Below are 13,330 nucleotides of genomic sequence, written 5' to 3'. Positions count from 1 at the left end.
AAACAGTTTTTATATGAACAATTTATGGGGCTATGCGGTAGTAAAGCGTTTGCATAGAATGTACAACTTTTTTTTTGAATTCACTAAATGGACGAACTATTTATGCATGTATATGTATAAATCTACTTGTTTTGAGAAAGTAAAATTTCACTACAAACAATATACATCTATGAACAATTTTTTTTTTATTAATCACAATAAAAGTAGCACAAAGTAACCCCGCCCAACCTATAACTACATACTTAGGCAAAACAAAAATTTTAAACTCATTAAGCATCTTTGCAATGGATTCACCAAACAAAATAGAAAAACGAATCAATAGAAAACAAACTGAATTCAATGAACAGGGTCCAAAAATATAAAACAGCGAGCGCGCATACAAATGTAGACGCTATAAGATGAATTGGAGTTGGATGTGGTGCAAGGAAGGCGGCTACTTACAGTAGGCGGGGACAGATTGATTATCGAGCCACGTCGTTCCTTTGGTCCAATGCTCGAGTGCCGGCGTGTTGGCAGTCCAGAGCCTGGCGTTCCACCAGGCGAGGATGCACACGATGGCGCTATGCGTGTTTTCGGTTTCATCAAAGTGTTATCCGAGAGACGCCAGTTGGGGAATGCATTAGCAACACGCGGGAAGTTACTATCGGGCGATGATAGCGAGCAACCGAACCACGAACCTCCCAGCATGCCTGAACCTGTAATTAGTACCTGAACCTGTTAGTAGTAAGTAATACTCGACACATCAAAGTCCCTAAACAAAATTAAGCCCTGAAATACATACGTAGGTAATGCATTAACTTCGCGAAGCAACAGTCGACTATGGCGTATGCGCCTATCTCTAATAACGGAAGACGAGTACAGTTGGAAGAAGCTGAAGTTATAACAGAAGACGAGTACAGTTTGATGTAAAAAAAAATGTAATTAAATGGAATACCCTGGACTTTTATTCCGCCATTTAAACAATAGCGCAAGAAAAAAAATTAATGCTCCGGCTTGCGAGGGGTTTTTGCATTTTAAAGCTTAGCTATTCGGAAAGATTTTAACAGAATTTGAAGGAGTCTCTAAAGAGGGCGCGGTTATGTTCAAAAATATGGTTAAAAATCATCAATTCTTGCTGTTACATAAAAAAAGAATCAGTTGTTCGAAGCTCTGTAGCTAAATTTTGAATTGTTTATTTTTGTTCTGCCACAATAAAATCAGTTAACGCTTCTGAATCGTTAAGGTCATTCCATGAGGATATCAATATAAAATGGCCTGTATTTTCTAAATGGCAAGTATTATTAAAATATGTTTCTAACAATTCCTAAATACCATGAGTTCACATTTAAATAAATAAAGAAAAAGGGCCATCCGATGATCATTAGTAAGCCGTGCATTGTAGTACTAAATAAATAAAGGGTGATTGATTTAGAGGTATCGTATTTTAAATTTTTATTATTTTTGTGTAGAACGATTCATGACATTTATGGTTTAAAAGTAATCCCTTTCAAATGTTGGCGGCAACTGATCGGTAATTGGGTCATCCCTAAGCACCAATTTTGAATGACTCCAAGAGGAGGATTTCGGACGGTATCCCGTGAATAACTTTTGTAATGTTGGCTTAAAATGTCTCAATTGAAGTTTGTTTATCCACAAAGCATTTATGACGCAGCATCTATTTTCAATAGCTGTCCTTGACTGACTTCGGGGGGCTCTTCAGGCCAAATATGGCGATTCTGCTTATTGACGTAGCCATAAAGCCAAAAATGTAGGGTGACCTGAGCACTCGATGAACACTTTTCACAGAGCGTCGATTTTAGTAATATATATAATTGTACGATTTATAAACGTTGTTGGACATAAGTCTTTCCATGATGAAATGTCAATAGTTTAGTTTGACAGTAGTCACGTGAGATCTGTCAGAAATGGTCCTATAAGAAGTAATATATCGAATCTGATCACCTTTTACTTATAAGCAAGGCAACCGTAGCATTTTGAATAGAATTTTGCTCATAGCCGAAACAGTCACTTGGACCATAAATACAAATTAGTTTTTTTGTGATGTTCAGCTATGTTTTGGTTTTAAAGATTTGTACTATAACAGAAATTTTTGGGGCAAGACAATAAAATATAATATTAGGAAAACTTGAATTACTCTTTTTGCTGTGATTCGTATCTCTTTTATCAAGGACTCATTTGACCTATGTATGTTTTACAACGCAGATGATGAAAATTGCCAATGAGTTCAATAACATGAAAGGTACTGAAAAAACGCTTATAAATTCAAGTCAATCGATGAATGATTTAACGAGGAGTAGCAGATAAACAGCTACTGTGGTATCACAATGGATCGGCAAATTTCTAAGTGAGTTGATTTAAAGACCGACTGCCACTTCAACCTAACAACCGAGGTCGCAATGAAAAATTGTACCGTCCGCTTTAGTCTGTGTTGTCTGGAGAAAAAGAAATAAATTATTTTTACGGAAAAATTTGCGAAAATGGTTTAAAATTGTCTTATGTTCGATCTTCAGCTCCTTGGCGATGATACGACTACTAACATACCGGTCAACTTCGATTATTTCTGTGGTCTTATCGATATTTTCTTTAAAAAATAAAAAATGCCTAAACAGAATCGACGAAACCAAAGCGGCACCATAAACACTTTTGGTACTTTGGCCTGGCTTACTCTTTTGGTTGTACTGTTACGAAACCATGTTCCTGTACCGTTCATCGTCTGTTATAAATGCCAGATTTTCGGTCATTATCATATTTTGTATTAAACAGAACTCAGCCGTTTGGCTAGTTTTTCATACATATCTGTTATATGAATACCAATTAAAAAAACTCTACACTCTCTTCCAGAATTGCGCTTTTCTTTTCGCTCTTAAACCACTCAATTTCTTTTATTCGATGCCACTCTACTATAATTGTTTTAAATTTATAAGCCTACAATTCCTTAAGATACAAAGATATGTCCATTTGCTTATTGTTGTTTTACACCTTGTCTCTCGACTGATTGATTGTCAGGGCCTTCTTGAACCGATATTATTATTATTAGGCTACTGCACACTGCTACTGAAAGGGATGTACTGTGCAAAGCCTGCTGAGGTACCCTATATTTTAAGGCTTTTTCAGAATTTTAGCACATTCTGTGGCTTATTGTTCCGCAGTTTATACGGGTGCACGGTAATACCTGATATTGAGTTTAACTGAGGTGGGGAGCAATACGTGTACGAAGTTTGAGCGAGTTTTATTGGAGAAGGTACAATAACTCAAAAAGGAATGCATTGTAAAATCGTTTATTTCAAATTAATACAATATTTTATCATTTACTAAATAAATAACCTCTAAGACATTATTGAGATAAAAGTCACATATATACATATATATATATTTTTTTTTTTTCAAATACCTCTTATCCTGTTATATCGCAACCTCATAGTGTGTTTACAAAAATTATGATGAAGCTCAAAAGGGAGATCAGCTTAAGCCTTTGCTTTGCCCTTGACCTTACAAGGCCATTTTACAATGACACTTTTATTGATATTGCAAGAGTGAATACAGTGGTGCGATGCACTTAGCCTTGCAGAACCTTTGTACCGTGCACGTATTGCACGAATTACCATCTTTTGCATCGCATGCTTTAATTGTATTGCAATAAGCAATTGATTACGTATATGCACTGTAGGACCATTAGCCCGGAATAACTTGAAATCATACTGCTAGTAGGTGATAAAGTTATGACTTTTACTTGTTTTAAAAATCCATTGCATTAAAAGCGCGTATCCAAAAGGTATAATTTACCATGACTCTGCTGCATAAATCTATCTGAATCTGCAATGAACTGGGCTATTACATCTTATTGATATAAACCTACGACTTCACAAAACCCCATAAGAAAAAGTCTAGCGGAGTCATATGCTCGCTTTGATTTTACAGTCCTTTCAGTGCTTTAGGTTAGGTTGGATTAGCCAACAAAGACAAAGCACCCGGTGTCCCTAAGGCCCATTATGATACCCGCATCTGACTTCTATCCTCTAACTAAGTTGTTTATACCACTTGGATCTGTTTAAGAAGGTAACTAGTCCCTCCTCAGATATTTTCCACGGCTTCAAAGAAATAATCACCAAGATATTTAGTACGGCTATTTTGTGCAGAAAAATCACAGAGGAGGTGTTGTACCGATCAATGTCTTCTTCATCTTCACAGCTCCTGCAGAAGTCATTGTGATGTACATTTATTAGCGCAGTGACAAGTTATAACACCTGAGAGGAAGCTGGTAGTAGATCTATGGCATCCATGCAGACATTTTGTCCTTTTTAGATTCAGTTTTGTTCAAAGTGCTTTGGAAATCCTGCAGTTAGTCGTCAGAGACCACCTTCTATTGGTTTCTGCTATTACGCTCAAGTCAATCGCAGTGTATAGTTCGTTTAGAAGAATGCTTATGTCCTCTATCACTCGCTTAAGGAAAAGCTCAAAGCCTTTCCTTGCACACTCAGCCGCTCTTTCATTTCCCTCCACTCCAGAGAGGCCGGGAACCCAACAAAGTGTGATGTTGTGTTGTTGGATAAGCGGGAGCAAGCACTTCAACAAAAAGTGTAAGGTTAGCTGGTGGTAAGTCAATTAGTTGCATCGTTTTTGCTGCTTTGTATATAGCGTAGATCTCAGCTTGGAAGAGAATACACCAGTCCGGGTGTCAGAAGGAGCAATTTAAGGTGGCTTAACATGACATCATATTTATGAGTTTTGTATTTATTTAATAATATTTAATAATTTTTATATTTTTTCAAATGCTTTAATCCTCGTTTTGTCCTTAATCTGCGGATTTTAGTTTTTGATTCAGTGGACTTTTTTCGACATTTTCAATTATGCCAGGCAGTTAACAGGTAGTGTTTGGAATCCATGCTTCGTTATGCTGCGCCTATTTAATTGCATAGCCGAAAGACATACCCGTTTTTAATGATGTGAAAAAGATTTTTTATTAATTGACACATTTATAAGTATATGTGTAGTATGTCTCAAAAGACGCGCCTAGGTGTTGTTTAAAAAAAATGCATGTAGAAACTAAGATTATTTCAGGTTTCACTATTTTTATTCATACGCGGCTCTTAACAATTATATGTGAAAAATTACATCATTCAAATGCCCACCATGATCACGTCTGCAGGCAAAATCAGTAAGAGCCTTTTTCTATTCCCGACAATACTGGTTTCTTGAAATTTTTTAATCAACCTTTGGATTGCCGGCTCTTTCGGACAATTATTTCCATAAAGAAAATCATGAATTTTACGATATGCTCTTCTGAAAAATCGATCATTTTCATAGATCACAATAAGGTTCAATAATGCGCTTTAAGCTTTGCTATCGTTTAAAATTGTATATCCTCCTACTGGACAAATATCAAAGATAACATATAAAAGGTACCGTCTAGGAATTATTCACTTTTAACATCTAGGCTTCACTTTTGAAAGACCTTTTATATACACCCTTCATTGAGTGTTTGACAGAAGTCTTGCTCCTATTTAAGGGGGGTGTTTTGCCGTTTTTTCGCAAATGGAGTTTTATGCCACTTTCGAACGATAGATGGATTTAGGCAGAAGTTGTTTCACTTGGAAGTTTGTCATTGTCAGCCGAGGAGCGACCCTTATTAGAGGTTGTCTGTAAAGTCGGTTTACTGACGATAGTTTAACGTGACAACGTCATAAGAAAATACTGATGGAATGGTTGCAATTTTCAAAACAAAATTTTAATTTTATTTGTCTGATAGATATTTTGTATGGATATAGAGAAGGAGGTAAATGGAATCGCAATGGAATAGGTCAAGTTACATTTACACAAACGTGAAAAATTACGAAGCATTTATCAAATTCATGAAAGATATGTTCAATTTCGATTGTGCATCAGACGTTAATAAGTCAACAACACTAAGAGGCAACATCAGCGATTTGCCTTTTTCAAGACACATTAGACTCAAAACACTCGCTTTCATTCCTACTTTTCCTCAATAGAGAAATGGTTCATTACCATGCACACAGGAAGAAGGCATATGCAAATACAAATATGTGAATTTATATACACATGCGCATATACATACATATATATGCTCACTCAAGTAGGACAGAGCCAGATGTCGAACGTTGCCGAACGCGGGGGCCGATTGTGCTCTTTGCCGTTCGTTCCGCGCTTTCGCTTGCAGTTCAAGCAATTAGCTTACATTTGCTTGGGTACAGAATAGATTCGTACATTTGATATGTCCATATGACTTGTATGCATCTTTACATATAGATTTGTTTTTTTTTTTTTGTTTGAAAATTGCGCAAAATTTCATGTTTATATGTTTTGGCATAGGACATATGTATATTAGTCTATGAAAATTGCATCAAAGTATATGTAGGTATGTATGCATGTTTATATACATATATTACTATACAACATATCTTATAAGGTATGTGGTAAATATTACCATACATTTTTTCCTTCATATATAATAAAAAAGTAGTAATAAAAACATTAAAACAACAGGTATTATTAACAATTAGTCGTCATTAATTATAAATTCGGTAAGGATGATGATGATACACTTGGTTTTATTTTAAATTCTTCAAGTAAATCAAATTAATAATAATCAATAAGAAGGCATATGCAAATACGAATATGTAAATTTATATTCATATGCGCATATACATGCATATACATATATGCTCATTCAAGTAGGAGAGAGCCAGATGTCGAACGTTGCCGAATGCGGGGGCCGATTGTGCTCTTTGTCGTTCGTTTCGCTTGCAGTTCAAGCAAGGTAATGAGCAATGTAACGACGATTGAGCAAGATAACGACGAATGAGCAAGATAACGACACATTTCTTCGTTCGTGCAGCCGGCTAAATATTATAAGATGTTATCACGTCAAAAAATGTTCTACAATTTTGTGTCATGCTTGGCAGGGTCGCATTAACTAAAAATAGTTACAAAATCGGATACTTGAACTAAAATTAAAATAAAATATAGCTTAAAAAAACTAAAAAACACACTTTTATTGCTAATCGACCTAAAAATAGAAAATAAATTTTAATGACAAAGGGACCTATAATGAAGTAATAGCAAATCGAACGATCAGTCATAGTCAACTACCTCAGAACAGAATTATAACAAAAATTAAGATACAAATAGAGTAATTCAAATTAGAGTTAAGAGCGTGGGATGCATTTTGCTTCACTTTCATAACCCTCTGTACATAGGTAGTTGCCTATAGAATGATTGTAATATTTACTATATCCAGCATCCCACGCTTTTAACTCTAATTTGAATTACTCTATTTGTATCTTAATTTTTGTTATAATTCTGTTCTGAGGTAGTTGACTATGACTGATCCTTCGATTTGCTATTACTTCATTATAAGTCCCTTTGTCATTAAAATTTATTTTCTATTTTTAGGTCGATTAGCAATAAAAGTGTGTTTTTTAGTTTTTTTAAGCTATATTTTATTTTCTACTTTTTAGTTCGATTAGCTATAAAAGCGTGTTTTTTAGTTTTTTTTAAATTATTTTTTATTTTTATATTAGTATATGTACATAGGTGTTTACGAGTAATATACTATTACACAACCGCACACTAAATACTAACCTCAATGGTGGTGTGGAAACTAAAAATTCCCAATTTTTGTTTAAAAAAATACCCAATTCATGTTTCTATCGGTATGACAATATTGGCAAATGTTATAAAAAATGCACATTTTTCAGCGCTCTCACGAGAAAAAGAGTTTCCCATCTAGTCATCTATGTTGTGTGTTCCGAGTCGATCAGATTTTTAGAAGCCAGTGAAAATTAAGCTCAAAGATTCCGTTACAGTCATTCATACATACAACCCGAGCTAATAAAAGTGTGTTAAAAAAATAAAATATTAATCCTGGCAATCCTAATAAGGATAATGGAAAATTTATCTCACATGTCTCACACTGCACTCGTTCTTCGTGACTATTTCGCCAAAAATTCCACGCATATCGTTCCGCAACCACCGTATTCGCCTGATTTGGCTCCGTGTGACTTCTGGCTATTCCCAAAACTCAAGAGACCACTACCGGAAATGGACTATTTGGCATATTTCGGGGATTGGAAAACTCGTTGGCATAAGTGTATTTCATCGAGAGGGCATTATTTTGAAGGGGATGAAATTGATTTACAAGAATAAATGACGATTTTTCATTTTACAACCAAATTCACCTTACTTTTTGCCCACAGGTAAAAAAAGAAAATATTAATCCTGGCAATCCCAATAAGGATAATGGAAAATTTGTATCAAATTATTGCATTGTCATCGGTCCTTGATAGGTGTGCAAAATTTCAAGTCGATCAGATGTTTAGAAGCCAGTGAAAATTAAGCTCAAAGATTCCGTTACATACATACATACATACATACATACATACAACCCGACCTAATAAAAGTGTGTTAAAAAGGTGGACATATAGCGAACAAAATCTGATAAAATTTCGCTTCTTGTTTTTGTTTCAAATGTATTTACAAACACACAAACTGCAAATTTATGTCTGTTTTGTAGTGTACTTATATTCATATGTGCTATACATACACATATGTACATACAAGCATGTGCATATTTGTTTTCCCACAATCGGCGTAAGCATATATGGGTATGTATGGTACGAATTCATATCATTTGTACGAGCTAACAAGTATTTGAGTATGCCTATTTGCATTTGCTTTTCATCTCGAATGCATTTATGTACATGTATGTATGTGGGAAGAAGTGTGTGTTATATGGTTATATGTATGTACATACCTCCAGAGTTCTTCTGTGCCATATCCTCAGCATATCCTTCGCTGGTCGATTCGCAAATTGGGTAAATTGAATTGTGGTGCATTCATGTTATCCGAAGAGAATTGATGTCTCAATGGATGATGACGTTCCGGTGATGGTATTGACAGATTGTCAAGCTTCAATTTGTTACGTTGCTGTCGGCCAATTTGTTCGAGCATCTCTTGCAGCATCTGTTAGTACATATGTACATGGAATATGGTATGATTGAAATGGAAAACGAATAGTTGATGAAGCGAGTTTCGATAAAAAAAATGCATGTACATATACATGTCTCCACACATATGCATGTTTGTAAATATGTATAAACAAGAAATGCAAGAAAAAAACACTAATTGGAATTTCTGTATGCTTTTAACGATTTGGCAAATCAGACACTGTATTCATGAACAAACATACACCTACACCTACACACATACAGTCGGGTTCACTTCATTATATGCAATCATTTTTAAGGAATGATATTAAAGCAATCGTATTTGATCTAGTGAGCCAAGGATTTTGATAATTCAAATGAAGACTGTGCTTTGTCGAAAATAAATATGCATCCAAATATTTTTCCGTCTAACGGTTTTCCGCAGCAGTAAAACTTCAACACATGTAACATTATATTTGCCTTATTGGTTCACTTGAATAGAGGCACTCAGTTTGCCTACATTATTTATGGAATAAATGGATGCTAAAGAAAAATCGATATCTTGACGTCAGAGAGATTGTCAAAAAGATTAGTCGAAGTCCAATCATTGTGGATCTTTACGTGAAACAAGGTGCCTCCTATGGTAAGAACTACAAAGGCAGAACTGCCATAGCTTTGACCTTTATTCAAAGTAATCAATAAATCATGCACAATATTAGAGCTGCTGAAGTTTTACTGCTGCGAAATACCGTTGAGTCGAGTAATATCCTGATAAATCTTTTTTTCGAGCAAAGTACAAGAGCAATGCAGCAAAATTTCTCGCTCTTTACGTACCTCCGCCGAAGAAGAAGCTTGGGATGCTGGCCGATAGGAACAATGCACGAAAACTAGTGACTGACATCCAGAGCGTGCTTAAATTATGGAGGGAACACTTCTCGAACTTGTTAAAGAGTGATAGCTGCGCATGTCTGAGAGAATGTGAAGATCTCGATACCCTAATGGTTCACGACGGAACTGTCGTTCCACTACCCGACATGGCGAAGTGAGAATAGCAACAACGCAGCTAAAGAGAAACAAAGCCATGGCAGCCGGCGAACTGCCGGCTGAGCTATTCAAACATTGTGGCGAAAAGCTGGTAAGGTGCATGCATCAGCTTCTATGCGAAATATGGTCGGAGGAAAGCATGCCTACTGATTGGAATTGAAGTGTGCTCTGCCCATTCTATAAGAAGAGTGATACTACAATCCAATTACAGGGGGAATTATATATATACATAAATGTATATACACACAATTGACGCTTACACCCTTTTTCGCCGAGCTCCTCCTCCTATTTGTGGCGTGCGTCTTGATGTTGTTCCACAAATGAAGTATAAAGCCGACTCCGAACGGTAGATATTTTTTTTATGAGGGGCTATTTCATGCAGAAATACACTCGGAGGTTTGTTATTTCCTACCGAGGGACGATCGTTATTAGACAAAAATTTTCCTTCATGTTGGGGATTCACAGAGATTCGAACCTATGTAGTCCGAGTTCCGACTACAATCTATGGTGTGACTACCATACACCAACCCATTCGGCTTCGGCGGCCACTTCAGGGGGATCGGTCTTCTAACTATAGCCCATAAGGTTCTAGCGAGCGTATTGTGCAAAATGCTGAAACCCATCATCAACCAATTGATTGGACCTTATAAGTGTGGTTTTAAGCCTGGAAAATCTACAAGCGACCAAATATTCACAATACGCCAAGTTGTAGAAAAGACCCATGAAAGAAGAATCAACACACATCATCTCTTTGACGATTTTAAAGCTGCATTCGACAGGATAAAAAGGAGTTGCCTATATGCCGCGATGTCTAAATTTTGTATCCCCGCAAAACTAATACGACTATGCAAAATGAGGTTGCTCAATACCAGCAGCGTCGTCAGAAGGACCTCTTTGAGCCGTTTGATACCAAACGAGGTTTGGGACAGGGTGACCCTCTGTCGTATCACTTCTTTAACCTGATGCTGGAGAAGATCGTGCGAGCACCAGAACTTAATCGCTCAGGCACAATTTTATATAAGAGCGTACAATTGTTGCGTACGTCGATGATATTCATATCATCGGCCTTAACAAACGCGCTGTTAGTTCTACCTTTTCCAATATGTATAAAGAAGCAAATCGAATGGGGCTGGTGGTGAACGAGGACAAAACGAAGTACATACCTTCTGTCATCAAATAAACAGCCGGCGCTCTCGCATGCTGGCACCCACGTCATAGTTGACAGTTACGATTTCGAGGTTGTGAGAGACATCGTTTATCTAGGAACCAGCACTAACATCGATAACAATGTCAGCCTTGAAATCCGACGTAGAATCTCTCTTGCCAATAAGTACTACTTTGGACTAAGTAGGCTATTGAACAGTAAAGTCCTCTCTCGACGAACAAATGTAACACTCTAGAAGACTCTCCTCATTTCCGTACTAACTTATGGCGCAGAAACGTAGACGATGACAATATCCGATGACGTGTCGCTTGGAGTGTTTGAGAGAAAGATTCTGCACAAGATTTCTGCTTTACGGCGACGTAAACATAGCGCAGCGAATATAGATCCAACGGCTTCGTTAGCTGGGTCATATCATCTGAATGGATACAAAGACCCCGGCTCTGAAAGTATTCGATGTGGTACCAGCAGGTGGTAGCAGAGGAAGAGGAAGGCCAATCAAAAAGAAGAAGCCCAATCTACCGAGTTTAGTCTTCACAGTTTCTAGTGATAATAATATAACATAAAGCGACTAGATAGCAGTAGTTCTGCCAATTGCTGTCGTTTCACCCTTACCGGACTCCAAGAAACTATTAAAAAATATGGTCGAAATTCCGGCTCAGTTGCAATTAAAACTATTCTTCCGAGGAGGCATATTTTCGGCTTAGGCGGTTATGTTAACATTGGCGCTATTAGAGCGAGAATAATATACGAGTGTTCCTTCAATCATTAATGTATTTATAAGGACTGCCTGTTTGGTCCTTATTTCTTTCGAAATGAGGAAGGCGACACCGTTACCGTTAATGGTCAATGGTCTTCGGCACAGAGCATATTAACCGATTTTCGTAACACTCGAAGTTGTGAAGGAGAAATTTGAATACTGGGTCATATCATGGCGAACGTTCATCGATTGGATATCGCAATCATACGATTTGAGAGCGCACGAATATTTTCTCTGGTTGTACTTCAAGTCTTCACTATACACTGACAACAGAAATACTTTCAATAAGATTAAGGCCAACGTTCAAAACGTTATTGCCGAAATAACACTGCAAATATTGGACTCAGCTATCAAAAATTGGATCGACCGCTTGAAGTACTACCAACGAAGCCGAGGAGGTTATTTCCATGACGTTGCTTGTATCATAGCTTCAAAATAAAGCCAGAGTCAATTTTATATGTTTGCTTTATTTTAATTTCTTCTCCTATCGATCTAATCTGGTTGCCGTATATAATAAAGTTTTTAAAACATCAACAATTATCGAAACAACCTTGAACGCAATCTGCCAGATGGTGTTTGCGTAATAGCTTTGCATTTGCTTCTGATATACTTTTTCATCACAAATTTTTACTACAGCGTTGAACACCATGCAACATTGCATGTAAATACTATATAAAATGCATAAACACACGAGTAAATACTATTCAAGGTTAAAATGTTTGCGCAAAAATATATTTTACCTCGACCAGCATGCAATATTGTTCGAGATTTAAGCCGGGATTAACGGTGTGCGGTATCAGTAATGGAAGCACGTGTATCACCACCGTTTCCACCGTCAGCACATACGTTTTATCGGCAACCATTTTGTGATAAATATCTGCAAGCAATTGAAACGTAGTTGCTTGTTATTAAATACAAAATATTTAAAGCACGTATTGATTTTCATATTTTATTATTCACTTGTTAATGCATACACAAGAGTTAGCATAAATGTTTTAAAAGCGCCAACATTTCAATGAGATTAGAACAAAAATAGAAAATGGCAGTTACAACAACCAAAGCTCTCCTTGCTGTGTCAATTACTAGTATAGTCTCATATTTGGCAATTTTCTCTAAGATCGTCAAATAGATATTAGCTTAAATTAAACTAGTGTACGAGTTCAAGTATTTTTTTCAAGGAATTTTCGGAATGTAACTGCCAGCATAGCCTTCAAGTTCAAATTTAGGCTATCGGACCACAGTAGTGTTTTCCAACCGGAGGTAGCCGCAATTAAAGCAACAGCGGAATAATGGCTTACTTCTGTAACTACATTAAGGGAAGTAAATATTTATTCCGACAACCAAGCAGCAATTAGGGATCTTCGTTGGTACGTTCGAAACTAGTGAATTCCCTCTCGACTGCATCAGAATACTTTGATATTA

General features: G+C 36.6%; 1 pseudogene; it reads right to left on the bottom strand.

The window, feature by feature from the left end:
- Window positions 1–287: 287 nt before the first annotated feature.
- Window positions 288–13,330, bottom strand: part of LOC129241971 (uncharacterized) — a 41,038-nt pseudogene continuing 27,995 nt past the window's right edge.

Source organism: Anastrepha obliqua, chromosome 3 (assembly GCF_027943255.1).
Source record: "Anastrepha obliqua isolate idAnaObli1 chromosome 3, idAnaObli1_1.0, whole genome shotgun sequence".
Taxonomy (NCBI): Eukaryota; Metazoa; Arthropoda; class Insecta; order Diptera; family Tephritidae; genus Anastrepha; species Anastrepha obliqua.
Note: the sequence above shows the minus strand (reverse complement) of the source record. Positions and strands in the feature narration are given on the sequence as shown.